The sequence below is a fragment of the Schistocerca cancellata genome, chromosome 1 (genome assembly GCF_023864275.1).
Source record: "Schistocerca cancellata isolate TAMUIC-IGC-003103 chromosome 1, iqSchCanc2.1, whole genome shotgun sequence".
Classification (NCBI taxonomy): Eukaryota; Metazoa; Arthropoda; class Insecta; order Orthoptera; family Acrididae; genus Schistocerca; species Schistocerca cancellata.
The window spans coordinates 1,244,336,938-1,244,353,512 of NC_064626.1; positions in this window are offsets into that span (position 1 = coordinate 1,244,336,938).

Consider the following 16,575-nt stretch of genomic DNA (forward strand, 5'->3'; position numbering starts at 1 on the left):
TTTCAAATTCTCTGAAATATTGGGGTAAGGTATAGGGGAAGTGCGTTAATGCATCATATGTGCAAGTGCTAAACAGGTAACAAAAATGGAAGGCCGAGAAGTGCTGGATTAAAGTGGGTGTGGGGGACAAATGAGATCTTCTCCGCTAACGCTCAACCCGTTTCTCGACGAATCAATAACGGAAACAAAAGGAGTAGAATTAAAATTAAGGGGAAAATAATATCAATGATAACATTCCTTGATGATATTGCTCTTCAACCAGTTTTTCCAACATGTGTACGCCACTTCTCTCACGCGTTAAGTGGATAATAGGTATAACTCCTACCGGATAAAGGGATAAAGCGGTTTTGCAGCAAACGTTTTTCTAAAACATGAATGTTTTCTTCCACTCAGTTCTGGATCAAACTTCAACCAATTCTGCCCCTCCCGCTCAGACGTTCAGACCCAAAAAAGCCATTGTGGGGTCATACGTGGACGCTCCATACTGCTTGGGAATGGAAGATTACCTGCTTCCACTAAGAAGGACCTTGTAGCTCTAACCAATATAATGACTGTAACGTGAAAAAGTATCCTTGGTGTGGCCTTATAACATTAACACCTGTGTTTACGTGGAACCTGCCTTACATTCTGAATATGATAATCAAGAAATATTAAATATCTCGAGACAATCTTTTATCGGAATTCTGTCTGGCGGTAACGTTGTAAGAAAACTGGGGCCTGACAGTATTTGTTTAAATCTTTTCGTAAAAATCAAGAATGATAATAATAAATATAACTTTAATTTACTTCGAAACTGCAAAATAGCTGCGGCTCACTCTTAGCGTGGAAGGAATTCGTTTGGTATTTTACTGCCCGTGTCAGAAAATGAATCTTACCTTCGCAATAATAGCAATACGAAAAATTATCAGAGTTCGAGAAAAACAAACGACTGCAGGATGTAATGAACGAAAATCTTCCGTATTTAATTTACTCACTTTTTATGAATGGCCGACCGTCGTGGCCGAGCGGTTCTAGGCGCTACAGTCTGGAGCCGCGCGACTGCTACGGCCGCAGGTTCGAATCCTGCCTCGGGCATGGATGTGTGTGTGATATCCTTAGGTTAGTCAGGTTCAAATAGTTTTAAGTTCTAGGGGACTGATGACCTCAGAAGTTAAGTCTCATAGTCCTCAGAGCCATTTGAACCAATTTTTATAAATGAAATCTATTTTTTCCATTTATCCAAAATGGAATAGAACCTTAAAATAACGTAGTCGACATACGCAGTTTACTTTTTAGGCTTTAATGAACCATCAGTCTGCACAAGTCAATAAAACGTATACTTAATTTTAGAGCTCAGCAGCGAAGACCAAATTCCACCCAAAAACAGTTAAGTCTTGTGTCAGTTAAGTGTACTAGCCCCTGTCATTAGGCAATTATTTCTTTTGATGTGGGGGAATATTCATTGAGTCTGGCTATGACGCCACAACCTATGGACGTAGAAGAATCTGTGTGCTTTCTTCTATCACTGTCTCAGGTTTGCAGAGCTAGCAGCCACGCAACAGAAATTCATCCTTCCTTTCGCACATAGAAGGGCTACAGGCACAAACAAAATACACTAACCGTAGTAGATGGACATAAAATATCCTCTCTTTTCGAGAAGCAGGCTGCTTTTGGCGTACGTAGCTGCAGTTAACGCTCACCGTCAGAACCTTTTTGTACGAAAAGGTTCTCGCTGATGCGTTTCAACTAGGACTGTTGGTATTTTTAAAAATACCGGGAATCAGATATATTGGTATAGGAAAACGTCACTACCGTTTATCGAAAAGAATTATCGATATACCGACGGAAGAAATATCGACATACTGTCAAAAACAATATCGGCTGCACATTGTAAATATACTACCAGTTTTGGAGTTGTATATTTAAGTATTAATTTATTATTATTATTATTATTCTGGATTTACAATGTGAGTACATTTTTCCAGCACCTATTCTAGATTACAGTAAGTCACTAATTATTGTTCTCCACTCTTCTCTATTTGTCCATAAATCTTCAGGAATGTTGTTCTTCCTCATTGCTGACTGAACTCCCTGTTTCCATGTATCATGTGGTCGTCCCCTTTTTCTTCTTCCAATTGGTACCCAGTCGATTATGCATTTTGGTAGCCTTTCCTGTTCCATTCGTCTGATGTGTCCATACCATTTAAGTTGTTTGTGCTCGATGAAATCAATAATTGAATTTTTACATTTCATCTTGTCTCTGATTACTTCATTTCTTATTCTTTCTCGTCTTGATATTCTTGCTGAACGTCTCCAGAAATCCATTTCTGTGGCTAATAATTTTGATTTCAGTTGCCATTTTGTTGTCCACACTTCTGAACCATATGTAATAATGTTCCTAACTATTGTTTTAAAAATCCTTATTTTGTTATCAGTTGTTATGTGTTTGTCCCAGAGAATTCCATTCAATAAAGAGATTGTCGTCTTTCCAGAATTTATTCTTGATCTAATTTCTTTGTCCTGTTTCCCATCATTTGTAATTTTCACACCTAAATATTTATATTCCTCAGTAGCTGTTATTGTTCCCATCCCTTCTTCTAATATTAAGTCTCCATTCACTCCACCAATTACCATGTACTTTGTTTTATTCATGTTTACATTTAGACCTGATTTTTTATATTCTTGAATCAATTTTCTGGTCATAAACTCTATGTCCTCATAGTCTTGGGCTATAATCAGTTGGTCATCTGCAAATTGTAACGAGTATATTGTTCTATCATTTATTGGTATTCCCATAGCGTGACATTTTTTCTTCCAATTCTGTAAAGTTACTTCTGTATATATTTTATACAATGTAGGTGAGATGCTACATCCTTGACATAATCCTTTTGTGACTTGGAATCCATGTGATAGATATTTACCAATTTTCATTTTTGAAATAGAATTTTTATATAAATTTTGAATTGCTTTAATTATTCTTGGATTTATTCCTATTGATATTAAAGCTTTCCATTATTATTAGATATTCTGTATATCAAGAAGCTAGCAGCCTGTTTGTCCCCTCTCAGACCAAGATTTGAAACGAAAACGACGTACGTTCATGATTGGAGATAACCACTGAGCTCAAATGGCTCTAAGCACTATGGGACTTACCATCTGAGATCATCAGTCCCCTAGAACTTAGAACTACTTAAACCTAACTAACCTAAGGACATCACACACATCCATGCCCGAGGCAGGATTCGAACCTGCGACCGTAGCAGCAGCGCGGTTCCGGACTGAAGGGCCTAGAACCGCTCGGTCACAACGGCCGGCTAATCACTGTGCTAACACTGGTAACAGCAGGTAAGCGGCACAGTAAAAGATGTCCGATGGTTCCGTCCTTCAGTTTCGTCACAGATTTGTCTGGAACACTTCATGTCGACTTCCCTGTTTTTTTTTTTCATTTCTGCAAACGCAAGCGACCTAGCAGTTGTAGTGTCAAAACTGCATAGTGAAGTTAAACACTGCAGTTTCTGTTGATAGCTGCGAGCTCCGATTACGTCAGCATTTCCCCTCACACGTCGCAGTCCATCCCAAGGACCAATCTCGTCATATAGATTTTTGTTCATCAGTTTCAGCAACTGTTTTTGAAGAATGCCGATGTGAAGAAATAGCACACTAAATTCGTTAAAATTATTTATTAACACAACTGATGAGCTATTTCTTCACACTGGATACCTTGTTTTTCCATTCACACCGTCACGTCGCAGTACAATTGGACCTCTTCTTCTTTTGTGCCACCTATACTTGCTTCACACACAAAAAAAAAATTGATATGGTGAAACTTGTGGTGTCACCGCCAGACACCACACTTGCTAGGTGGTAGCTTTAAATCGGCCGCGGTCCATTAGTATATGTCGGACCCGCGTGTCGCCACTGTCAGTAATTGCAGACCGAGCGCCACCACACGGCAGGTCTAGAGAGACGTACTAGCACTCGCCCCAGTTGTACGACGACTTTGCTAGCGACTACACTGACGAAGCCTTTCTCTCATTTGCCGAGAGATAGTTAGAATAGCCTTCCGCTAAGTCCATGGCTACGACCTAGCAAGGCGCTATTAACCATTTCTAGAGAGAGTCTCACTTGTATCATCAAGAATGCTGTATACAAATGATGGATTAAAGTTAAGTATTCCCGCAGCTACGTACTTTTCTTTATAGCATTCATTACGTATCCTGTTTCAGACATAACGCCAGCCGGCGTGTGTAAACGCGTGCCTTTCGGTTACCCGTCACTGTGGACTGGCTGTCTTGTCAGTCCACAACAAAACTCTTTCACACAGTGAAAGTAAAAGTATGTTCTACTACAACTTCAAAAGAACAACTTCAAATATTTGTCGAAAATTGCGAAAAAGTATAATATAAAATAAAAATATCGGCACTCGACAACGCTATTTCGCTGCCGATATAAGCGCAGTTGGCATATATCGATACTGTTTGAAAGGAATATCGATTTATCGATATTTTATGGACAGCCCTAGTTGCTGCTGCAGAATTAGCGATCGGGCGGCCGTCTTCCGAAGCACCGACCACGTGGGCTCAAGTTAAATGAGATACCTGCCGCATTTCAGTTAATAGTCGCACCTAACGCGCGTTTATTGAAAAAGTGGAGCAGAAATAAGGGCTGTATACAATTGCGATCTGAACCAGTTGTTGCCAAGAGATAGTGACATCTCTCTTCAGCGTATCAGGTTCACCAGCAGCTATTTAGTCTGCCGTCGGTGATTGGTGTACATCGCTTCGTCTAAATTTCTCGCATTAGTTTAGCCAACCCCGACAGAAACGCCATGCCTCAGGCGCGCTAATTGGAAAGACCGCCCCGCAACCTGTTTCATTAGACACGTCGCTTGTTCCGGAAGGCGCGCCGCCGCATGTTTACATACCTGAGTAACGAGCTTAGCGTTCCCCAGCTCCGCTGAGTCGCGGAAACGGCGCACACCCGCCGGCCGTTTGCTCGTCGCCTGGAGCAGCAGATCGCTGGCACTCGGCGGCGTCATACGGCCGGAATGTGGCCGCCATCACTCATCTGGCAACTGCCTCGGCGGCAGAACAATGGGCGAGTATGTCAGCCGAGCCGCTCGCTACCTGTCACCGGCGCTGCTGCTCAGCCGACAGCCTTCAACTGGCGATCGCAAGGCACGGGCTAAATGGCTGTTAGCAAACCAGCCAGATACACACAGTGGAACGTCCCCTTAGAACAATTATTCATGACTGTGCTTAAACTGACACACAATTTTTTTTAGCGCAACGCAATCTGACTTTCAGATATCCCCACAAAGGAATGGACCTGACTAACATTAACCTGTACCTTTCACAAATCACTTACCTCACAAAAATCTTCGTTACTCGAACTACTGCAATACAGCGAGCGCCACTACTGCCAGCTAAATAAAAGATTCAAACTACGGAAGGCACTAACTACTGATAGGCATAGTTAGCAAATGAAAGATTTTAATAGAGAACAAACAATGTATTTTAAAACGGTAATTCCAGACTCAGCAATAAATAAGGATATCACACGTTATTAGTGAAGGAATAAACAACTGTGCAATTAGTAGTGCTTTCAGTGCGTTACAATTTACCAAATGAGCAAAAAATACAGACACAGTGTAAGTAGGCTGTTTAGGTTTTTATGTTGGTAATGCAACATAGCGCTCTGTATGAAAATCACTGACTGCGCTGTGTGCAGTCTGTGGCTGATTTGAATTGTTGGAATATTGTTGTTGTAGTGTTGGGCAGTTGGATGTGAACAGCGTGTAGCGTTGCGCAGTTGGAGGTGAGCCGCCAGCAGTGGTGGATATGGGAAGAGAGATGGCAGAATTTTGAGAGCGGACGATCTGGACGTGTGTCCATCAGCAAGAGTAAATTTGTAATACTGTATATCATGAACTGACATATATATATATATATATATATATATATATATATATATATATATATATATATATATATATATATATATGTATGACGACTTTTGAATATTATTAAGGTAAATAAATTGTTTCTTCCCTATCAAAATCTTTCATTTGCTAACTATGCCTATCAGTAGTTAGTGACTTCAGTGGTTAGATTCTTTTATTTAGCTGGCAGTATTGGCGCTCGCTGTATTGCAGTAGTTCGAGTAACGAAGATTTTTGTGAGGTAAGTGATTCATGATAAATATAGGTTATTGTTAGTCAGGGCCATTCTTTTGTAGGTATCATTGAAAGTCAGATTGCGTTGTGCTAAAAATATTGTGTGTCAGTTTAGTGTTGATCAGAATAAGTAAAGAGAGAAATGTCTGAGTACGGTCAGTTTTGCTCAGCTGTTTGAAAATCAAATAACGTAAGTGGTTAACCAGTACAGTAATTGATAAAATTTTCTAAGGGGATGTTTCAGCAGCAAATAATGTTTTAAGAACAAGTCAATGTGATCCCAATTAGAATTTTAAGTCAAGTAACCACAGTCATGACTGAAGGCCTTTAACGCCAAGAACGTCAATTGTAAAAAAAATTAACAAACATACTGTAAAACAGCAATGCAATAGCAAGGTTAATTTAAAAAGACAGGCAACTGATCACCAAACGAGTGAGACAAAATGATGGTGAACTGGGTAGGACAACCATTTAAACCTGCTGTAACGCCAAGAATGGCAATTATATACAAAATTTAAAAAAAAGTACAGTAATACAGCAAATACAAATGGCTCTAAGCACTATGGGACTTAACTTCTGAGGTCATCAGTCCCCCAGAACTTAGAACTACTTAAACATAACTAACCTAAGGACATCACACACATCCATGCCTGAGGCAGGATTCGAACCTGCGACCGTAGCGGTCGCGCGGTTCCAGACTGTAGCGCCTAGAACCGCTCGGCCACACCGGCCGGCCCAGCAAATACAACAGCAAAGGTTAATTTGAAAGGACGAGCAACTAATCACCAAACAGGTGAGACAAAACGATGGTAAGCCTGCTGTAACGCCAAGAATGACAATTATATAAAAAAATTTAGATACGTACAATAAAACACAAGAGCCAGTTGCAGACGGTGCTCCAGGATTCGACCTCTGAGTAGGTCTGACAAAAAAGCACTTTCAGGAGCGATGAGATAGGCAGCCAAGAGTTGCATTCACTTCACAAGATAGTAACTCAAACTAGTGGCAGTCTAGCGAATGACTAATGATAATCTTGCTGAGGCTACCCGACGTCCAATAAGCCAAATGCAAACATGTAAAAATACTCCAAAGCCGGAACCGGCGGTCTGGACTCCACCTGTAGAATACTGTGCTTAGAGCGCCTGGAATGAGAAAGGAATCACTACCCACCAGAGTAGAAGAATCACCAACCAACCTACAATCAAGAAAGCTGTCAAAACTACACGCCTCACTGCACAGCAGCGGCAAGATGACGAAGCGTAGACTGCCGTTAGAAAAACTAACCCCCAGGGCAGGTAACTGGGGCGTTAACGGCCATGAGGTAGGAAAAATACCTCTGGTTGAACTTAACAAATAATAACAGACTGTATGCAATAAATAGTAATTAGAAGTCGAGGAAAGTTAATCAGATCCGACTTCCCCAAGCACTCCACTCGCTGCTCTTCGCCTCGGCAACATCTACATCTACATCCATACTCCGCAAGCCACCTGACGGTGTGTGGCGGAGGGTACCTTCAGTACCTCTATCGGTTCTCCCTTCTATTCCAGTCTCGTATTGTTCGTGGAAAGAAGGATTGTCGGTATGCCTCTGTGTGGGCTCTAATCTCTCTGATTTTATCCTCATGGTCTCTTCGCGAGATATACGTAGGAGGGAGCAATATACTGCTTGACTCTTCGGTGAAGGTATGTTCTCGAAACTTTGACAAAAGCCCGTACCGAGCTACTGAGCGTCTCTCCTGCAGAGTCTTCCACTGGAGTTTTTCTATCATCTCCGTAACGCTTTCGCGATTACTGAATGATCCTGTAACGAAGAGCGCTGCTCTCCGTTGGATCTTCTCTATATCTTCTATCAACCCTATCTGGTACGGATCCCACACTGCTGAGCAGTATTCAAGCAGTGGGCGAACAAGCGTACTGTAACCTACTTCCTTTGTTTTCGGATTGCATTTCCTTAGGATTCTTCCAATGAATCTCAGTCTGGCATCTGCTTTACCGACGATCAACATTATATGATCATTCCATTTTAAATCACTCCTAATGCGTACTCCCAGATACCAGATAATTTATGGTATTAACTGCTTCCAGTTGCTGACCTGCTATTTTGTAGCTAAATGATAAAGGATCTATCTTTCTGTGTATTCTCAGCACATTACAACAATACGAACAGCGACCCAAGTCACTGGAGAATCGCAGGATACCACAATGGTGGAGGTTTCTCTGCTTGAATCCAAATGTACTCAACTTAAAACTTGCAGAATCCGTTTTACGACGAGGTTGTGCACCCTCGTGACCATAGGCTTTCGATCCGGCAGTCCATGCGCGCCGCCAGCAGTCCCGGCGCGTTCGTGTACTGTGCGGACCTGGCTCCTGCTGAGTCCCCAACCGAACTGCCCACTGGCGCGACCTGGAAGAAGCACGACGTCGACCCAAAGATAGAGCCGCAGTTACTGCATATCGATAATCGCCGCTGCTGCCACTAGAAGAAGACAAACACATGTCAACTTAACGATACAGTGTGGCCTCCAACAGAGGACAGAAACCTACAAACGGCACCAACGTGAGCCGCATCCCGGCTCAGCTGGTAATGTCCGGTACAATGCATCACGACAGAAAGCTTCATGAGTCGTCGTAAGGCGAAACCATGCGAGGTGCCGGGGCTAGCAGTGTATTTAACACTCAATTCTTCTAGAATCTACATATGTAAATGATGCTCTAAGCCCCCCCCCCCCCCCATTCTAACTCCAACTTTTGCTGTTGCACAAGGATTAAAAAAAAAATACGCGAACTGACTCTGATCAACCCTGCCAGTGGAGTAGCAGAGAGTTTGGCACCTGCAATAATTTAATTTGATAAATAAGTTAAATAAACGAAGGTTTCATTAACATAGTGAGGAATGATGGGGTTCCTCTACCGATTAACAGAATGAAAGGTCTGTCCAAAATAACAATATGATTTATTAAGGCTAAACACAAAATAATAAACAAAAACACATGAAACATTTACAATACATCAAATTGGCTCAAATTGGATACTGAAAACAAACGCTGTGAATGTGAAGTTGTCCCTAAACTAGATTGTGAGGATTATGACGAAGTGGTATGTGGAGCCAATTCCTTGCAACTCAAATCTTAAGAGAAAACTCATAGCAAACCCAACATTAATTGCTGCTACCCAAGACAGAACAAAGTTAGAAAAAGACGAACAGGCGCGCTCTGCTGAGCTCTGATTATCACCTAGGAAAATCCATGTCTGCCGGTGCTGCAAACATACCTTACCAATCTGTCTTCTTAACTGCCAGAACACAATCTGACGTACCGGAGGCGATGGCTGGTTGCTTCGACGTCCTCGACCGAAAGGCGAGCGCCGAAACCCTAGAGCACCCGTACAGGCCGAACACACAACATTCCCGCCCCCACGACAGTGGCCGTGGTTAAACGTTCCGATCAGCAACTCGAAAACCGGCGGAAAATTCTACTCTATTGCCGGAGCACTACCATTCCACCAATGGAGATTGTTGGCGCCAATTTCTGCGCTGATTTTGCTACGTCACGGAGCTATGCCCTGAGCAAGCCAATCACAGTTACTATTTTGCAGAAAGCGCGGGAATTTTCCCGCCACAACTGCCTGGGTACACAAGTCATTCCCACGCCTCGCTGGTAGCCCGCCAGACAGCGTTTTCGCTAAGTTTCTGCGAAGTAACGGAACCTCTAGCCCAGCCGCTACTTCAAACCCCTCCGGGCGTGTCTTTTGACAATGTCGGCGTCTGCAAAGCATTCACTCGACTTCCTCACACCCGTCGGCTTAACGCTTTCCAGATCAGCAGAGCCCGCCTGTCACCGGACCACCCGGGTGACGAGAGACGCTACGTGTGAAGTCTGCGTGTGAAGGAATAGCGACTTTTCACTGCATGCAATTAGAGAGGAAAATCTTAAGATAGAAATACGAGAGGGGGCTCATGCCACCTCTCAACCACTTGTCGAGAGCACTTTTGGGCGTGACCTGCAAAACGTAGTGCAGCACCACGGCCTTCAGCCAGTCGACGGAGTTCGTTCTGGAGAAGGGAAAATAAACACTGTCTTGGGGGTAGAAGTTCGTTCGGCATGATAGACTCTGGATGTCGCCACAGCAGAAGTGCCAGCATACGTTGTATAAGATCCCAGCATCTGCCCGTCGCAGCACAAGTCAAGAGGTGGGCTTCCGAATCAACACTGCGCAGTGCGGGCACAAAGGGTCGTTCGTAAGATGGGTGGAATGGAGGCGCTGGCGTGTAGCTAATTTGCCGTTCACCACCACGTACCATAACGAACGAGAATACGTGGAGAGGTATGGGGTGTCGACGGCCCATCACACCCTGCTGCGGTGGATTGTCGTGTGCTGCTGTTCGAGCCCGTTGCAGGATTGTCGGTTTGACAGAGGCTGTAATGGTCTCTCGTGCTCGGCACCTTCTTCGCCAGTACGGACTGAGCTACACAAGCACAACTCAGAACCCGTCCTCACAGCTTCACTTCCGCCAGTACCTTGTCTCCTACCTTCCTAACATCACAGAAGTTCTCCTGGGAACCTTACAAGACCATCAGACCTGGAAGAAGGGAGGTGTTCAGCTGTGAGGATAGGTCGCGAGCCGTGCTTGGGTAGCTCAGTCGGCAGAGCAGCAGCCCGCGAAAGACAAAGGTCCCGCGTTCGAGTCTCGGTCTGCCACGTAGTTTTAATCCGCCAGGAAGTTTCATGTCAGCGTACTCTCCGCCGCAGAATTAAAATTTCATTCGTATATATTCATTGGCAATATGTTCAGATCACAAAAAGAATGTGTAGCATCAAAATCATTTGTTGTCTGTAGAGGGCTTTTCACGCCAAACTTAAGCAATGTCAGCACGTGATGGAACGTCCCCTTGCTCGGGTGCAGGCTCGAATCCGACTTGGCATACCATCGATGAGATCAAGCCAGCCGCGGTCCAAATTGTCCCACTTTTCGATGATGATTCTGCGAAAGTCCCGCGAAGTACTTGTCCGTTGTCGACATCCGAAAACTGTAAGATTCCATCGAGTCCACAGGGCTTGGGGTTCACGTCCGGGGAAGAAGCAATCCACTTCGAAGGAAGCTATTCACAAGAACAACTCCCCTGTAGGAATAGATTCCGAAAGCAACGGTTGTTTGGAACCCAGCTCGCTCTGTTCGGCCACGAGACCCAGCAAGCAGTAGACATAGGCGCCCAGGTAGATAACGTGTTCCTTGACTTCCGAAAGGCATTCTATATCTACATACATCTACATATATACTCCGCTAGCCCCCAAGCGGTGTGTGGCGCAAGGCACAATTCGCACCAAAGTCATATTTCCCCCCGTCTGTTCCACTCGCAGATCCCGCGAGGGAAAAGCGACTGTCTAAAAATGGCTCTGAGCACTATGGGACTTAACTACTGAGGTCATCAGTCCCCTAGAACTTAGAACTACTTAAATCTTACTAACCTAAGGACATCGCACACATCCATGCCCGAGGCAGGATTCGAACCTGCGACCGCAGCGGTCACGCGGTTAAAAACTGAAGCGCTTAGAACCGCACGGCCACACCGGCCGGCCAAAGCGACTGTCTGAACGCCTCAGTGCGAGCTCTAATTTCCCTTGTCTTTGAATGGTGATCATTGCACGATCTGAAAATTGGTGCTAATAATATATGTCCTACACCCGCGGCGAAGATCGGATTTTGGAATTTAGTGAACAGTCCCTTCCGCTTAGCGTGCCGTCTATCTGCAGGTGTGTGCCACTTCAAACTTTCTATGAGATTTGTAACGCTCTCGCGATGGCTAAATGTACCATTCACGAATCTTGCCGCTCCTCTTTGAACCTTCTCAATTTCTTGAATCAGACTCGACAAGGGTCCCATACAGACGAACAATACTCTAAGACTGGACGAACTAAGGTATTGTAAGCTATTTTCCTTGTTGAAGGACTGCATCGCTTCAGGGTTCTACCAATAAACCTGAATCGAGAGTTCGCCTTGCCCATTACTTGTGTAATCTGATCATTCCATCTGAGATCATTTCGAATAGTCACAACCAGATACTTGACGGATGTTACCGCTTCCAAAGACTGGGCATTTATTTTGTACTCGTACATATTGAGAGATAACTACCAGTCATTACACCACGTATTTATTTTCTGCAAATCCACATTGATTTGTTCACAACTTTCGTGTGATTCTACTTTCCTGTAGACTACAGTATCATCAGAAAACAGTCTAATGTCGCTGTCAATACCATCAACCAAATCGTTTCTGTAAATAGTAAAAAGCAGCGGACCTATTACACTGCCCTGAATTACACACCTGAATTTACGCTTGTTTCTGTTGAAGTCACCCCGTTCAGGACGACATACTGCTCCCTGTTTGTTAGAAAACTATCTATCCAGCCGCATATGGCATCGGATAAGCCGTAAGCGCGCACTTTTTGGAGCAAGCGACAGTGCGGAATTGAGTCTTATGCCTTTCGAAAGTCGAGAAGTATTGCATCAACCTGGGAGCCGGTATATAGAGCTTGTTGTATATCGTGCACAAAGAGGGCCAGCTGTGTCTCGCATGACCGCTGTTTCCTAAGACTGTGCTGGTTTCTGCAGATGAGCTTCTCAGAGTCGAGAAAGGTAATTATGTCTGAAAACAAAATATGTTCCATGATTTTACAGCAAATCGATGTCAGTGAAGTTAGCCGGTAATTATGTGCATCAGATTTTCTACTATTTTTATAGATTACAATGGCCTGGGCTTTCTTCCAGTCCCGTGGAACTTACCGCTGTTCCAATGATCTATATATTTGTAGCATAATCAACACAAAGTCTTACGGGGATACCGTCTGGGCCAGATGCCTTCCTGGCGTCTAAGGATCTTAACTGTTTTACCGTCCCAGATACACTAAACACTATGTCAGCCATCCTTGGGTTTGTTCGATAACTCAAAGGGGGAATGGTGCTGCAGTTCTCTACCGTAAACGAGTTTTTGAAAGCTAGGCTTAGAATTTCGGCCTTCTGTTTGTCATCATCTGTACTCGGTATAGTTCCGCAAGGTCTCCTAATGAACAGAATACGAGCATACGAAATATCAGCCCAGCGGTTTGACTGCACTGTTGGATTTCTAGCAAACAGAACATGGTATGTCATTATGAACGGAAAGAAGTGTTCAGACGTAGAAGTAACTTCGGGTCTGTCCCAGTAGACTGTTATAGGGCCACTACTTTTCACAATTTATATAAATGACGTAGTAAGTAACATTGGAAGTTCCATGAGGCTTTTAGTGGATGATGCTGTTGTATACAGAGACGTCGTGATGCTAGGAAATTGTTGCGAAATACCGGAAGACCTGCTTCAGGGAGTGACAATTGACCCTCAGCATAAACAAATGTAACGTAGACAGAAAAACCTTTTATTGTATGATTACAAAGTTCCAGAACAATCACTAGATGCATAAGATACCTAAGAGTATGTACGGAGCGATTTGAAGTGGAACGACCACATAAAATTAATCACGAGTAAGGCAGATACCAGACTGAGATACATTCGAAGAATCTTCAGGAAATGTAGTCCTCAAAAGAGGAAGTAGCTTATAAAACACTCATTCGATCGATGCTTTAATACTGCCCTCCTGTATGGGATCCGACTGGTAGAGGAAATATAGAAAGAAATATATTTGCGTCCCGGAAATCTATATCAAAATGATAAAATCAGCAGAGGTTCAAATCAAATGGCTCCGAGCACTATGGGACTTAACTTCTGAGGTCATCAGTCCCCTATAACTTAGAACTACTTAAACCTAACTAACCTAAGGACATCACACACACCCATGACCGAGGCAGGATTCGAACCTGCGACCGTAGCGGTCGCGCGGTTCCACACTGTAGCGCCTACAACCGCTCGGCCACCCAGGCCGGCAATCAGCAAAGGACAATAAGCCTAAATTCGAGTAATTCTAATGTGCAGAGAGGAACCACTAACTACCAATACTTTGGCCATTTCTAAATTTATCCGCAACCCATATTATTTTTCCATTTTTACGATTCTCTCCATCACGAATTGTAGCGCTCCCTCTGACTCAGAGAACATCGCTTGATCATCAGCATACTTCATTGTCTTTACCCTTTACTCTCCTACTACAATCTCTCGTTTTTACTAACGCTTTTGTTGGTTAGTTTCTTGGCATGAATGCTGAAAGGCACTGGAAACAAGCAACGCCCTTTCCAACATTTCTTGTAGTACCCATCTCATACGCTTCCTCGTACTTCGTTATGACTCTGCACACTTGCTTTATAACGTTTCTGTCTTTCCAGTCTACACATCTATTGAGGAATTCAGGAAGCTCTTCAGGTCCGCTCTGTTGAACGCCGATGTTCAAATCGACTCTCCTCGAAGTCCTTGTACCACACAATAAAACGTACATAACCTTGTTAACTTATAGCATTGTATAAAATATTCTCGGTATTCTTGCCGCGTCAGTTCTAGATAAAATCTCGAGCTTTCGACGATTACCTCCATCGTCATCGTCAGGAGCTGACTGTCTCTACTGCTGCTATGGTAGCCTCTATATAGCCCTAAGACGGCTTCTGATTGGTCGGCTTCTGATTGGTCGGCGATTACGTGCTGCTGTCTCAGACGGTGTCACTGTGTGCGCCGGTGGCGCCACCGCTTCCGTTTGAACGTAAACCTTGGAAGGAACGTCTCTGCTGCTTCTCTGCATCAAGCGCCCGTTTCCACGCACAGCTCAAATGGTATCCGCTATCGCGGTTAAAGTTCTTTTGGCTCATCCTTTATTCAACAGCCTCCTTAATAACAGAATCCCAGTATGTGGAGGCATGAGACAGAATTTTAGTTTCATCGAACAATATTTTGTGTTTGTTCGTGAGGCAGCTTGTGGTGTATAATGGTTGAGTCACTAACTATTCCTACCTAGAATAAAACCGAAAGTATGATAGTAGTTGAAAAGTTTGTGGGACAAATGTTGCATGGGACAACGTGGGTCATAACATGACTTTGGTTTTTTGTTGCTTGGTGGGGTCGCGTCAGAGATATGACGGTCAACTTCTTTTTTTTTTTTTAATGGGGTGCTATAGTTTGGTACTTATTTTCTGATAGCAACTATCGAGACGAATCTAATGATGTGTAACAGCAAGGTCTCTGATGGTCACAAAGGTAGCATGAACGTCCATTTCCCGAAAGTGTTCGAAATGATGACCATTGGTATCAATGCAGTGCTGAAACCTTATCATGGATTGAGTGGTACTTCATATCATGCGGAACCTATCGAAGCACATGCTCTGACAATTCTCTCTCGTATATCGTGCAAATAGTAAATATACGCCGAATACGCCATATCCATCTAACGTGCCATTGACACGTAAACACCATTCGACGGTTTCGCAGTACGACAATAATAGCAACGGTAAGACTTGTATCGTCGAATACAGCGAATGTGAATGATGTATTTCTTCGAAGAACAAGTCTGATATGATTCTCATTTACGGAGAATGCCAACGAAATTCAGTGAGAGCTAAAGACTTGAACGGTGAAAGATATCCTCAACGTACCCTCTCTACATGTCGTACATTTAAATATGTGTATGATAACTTGAGAACAACTGGATCTTTAATGCATCAGAAACATATCCGGCAAAGGAAATTTACTAACGAGGAAACGGAAATTGGTACTCTTGCCACTGTGGCTCGAGATCTCAAATGGTTCAAATGGCTCTGAGCGCTATGGGACTTAACTACTGAGGTCATCAGTCCCCTAGAACTTAGAACTACTTAAACCTAACTAACCTAAGGACATCACACACATCCATGCCCGAGGCAGGATTCGAACCTGCGACCGTAGCGGTCACGCGGTTCCAAACTGACGCGCTTAGAACCGCATGGCCACACCGGCCGGCGCTCGAGATCTACATCTACATTTATACTCCGCAAGCCACCCAATGGTGTGTGGCAGAGGGCACTTTACGTGCCACTGTCATTACCTCCCTTTCCTGTTCCAGTCGCGTATGGTTCGCGGGAAGAACGACTGCTGGAAAGCCTCCGTGCGCGCTCGAATCTCTCTAATTTTACATTCGTGATCTCCTCGGGAGGTATAAGTAGAGGGAAGCACTATATTCGATACCTCATCCAGAAACGCACCCCCTAGAAACCTGGACAGTAAGTTACACCACGATGCAGAGCGCCTCTCTTGCAGAGTCTCACCTTACTATTACACATCATTGGACTCGTCTCAATGGTCGCTATCAGAAAATAAGCACCAAACTATAGCATCCCATTAAAAAAAAACAAAGTTGACCTTCATATCTCTAAAGCGACCTCACCTAGAAGCAAAAAACCAACGTCATATTGTGGCCCCCGTTGTCCCATGCAACATTTGTCCCACAAACATTTCAGCTCCTGTCATACTTTCGG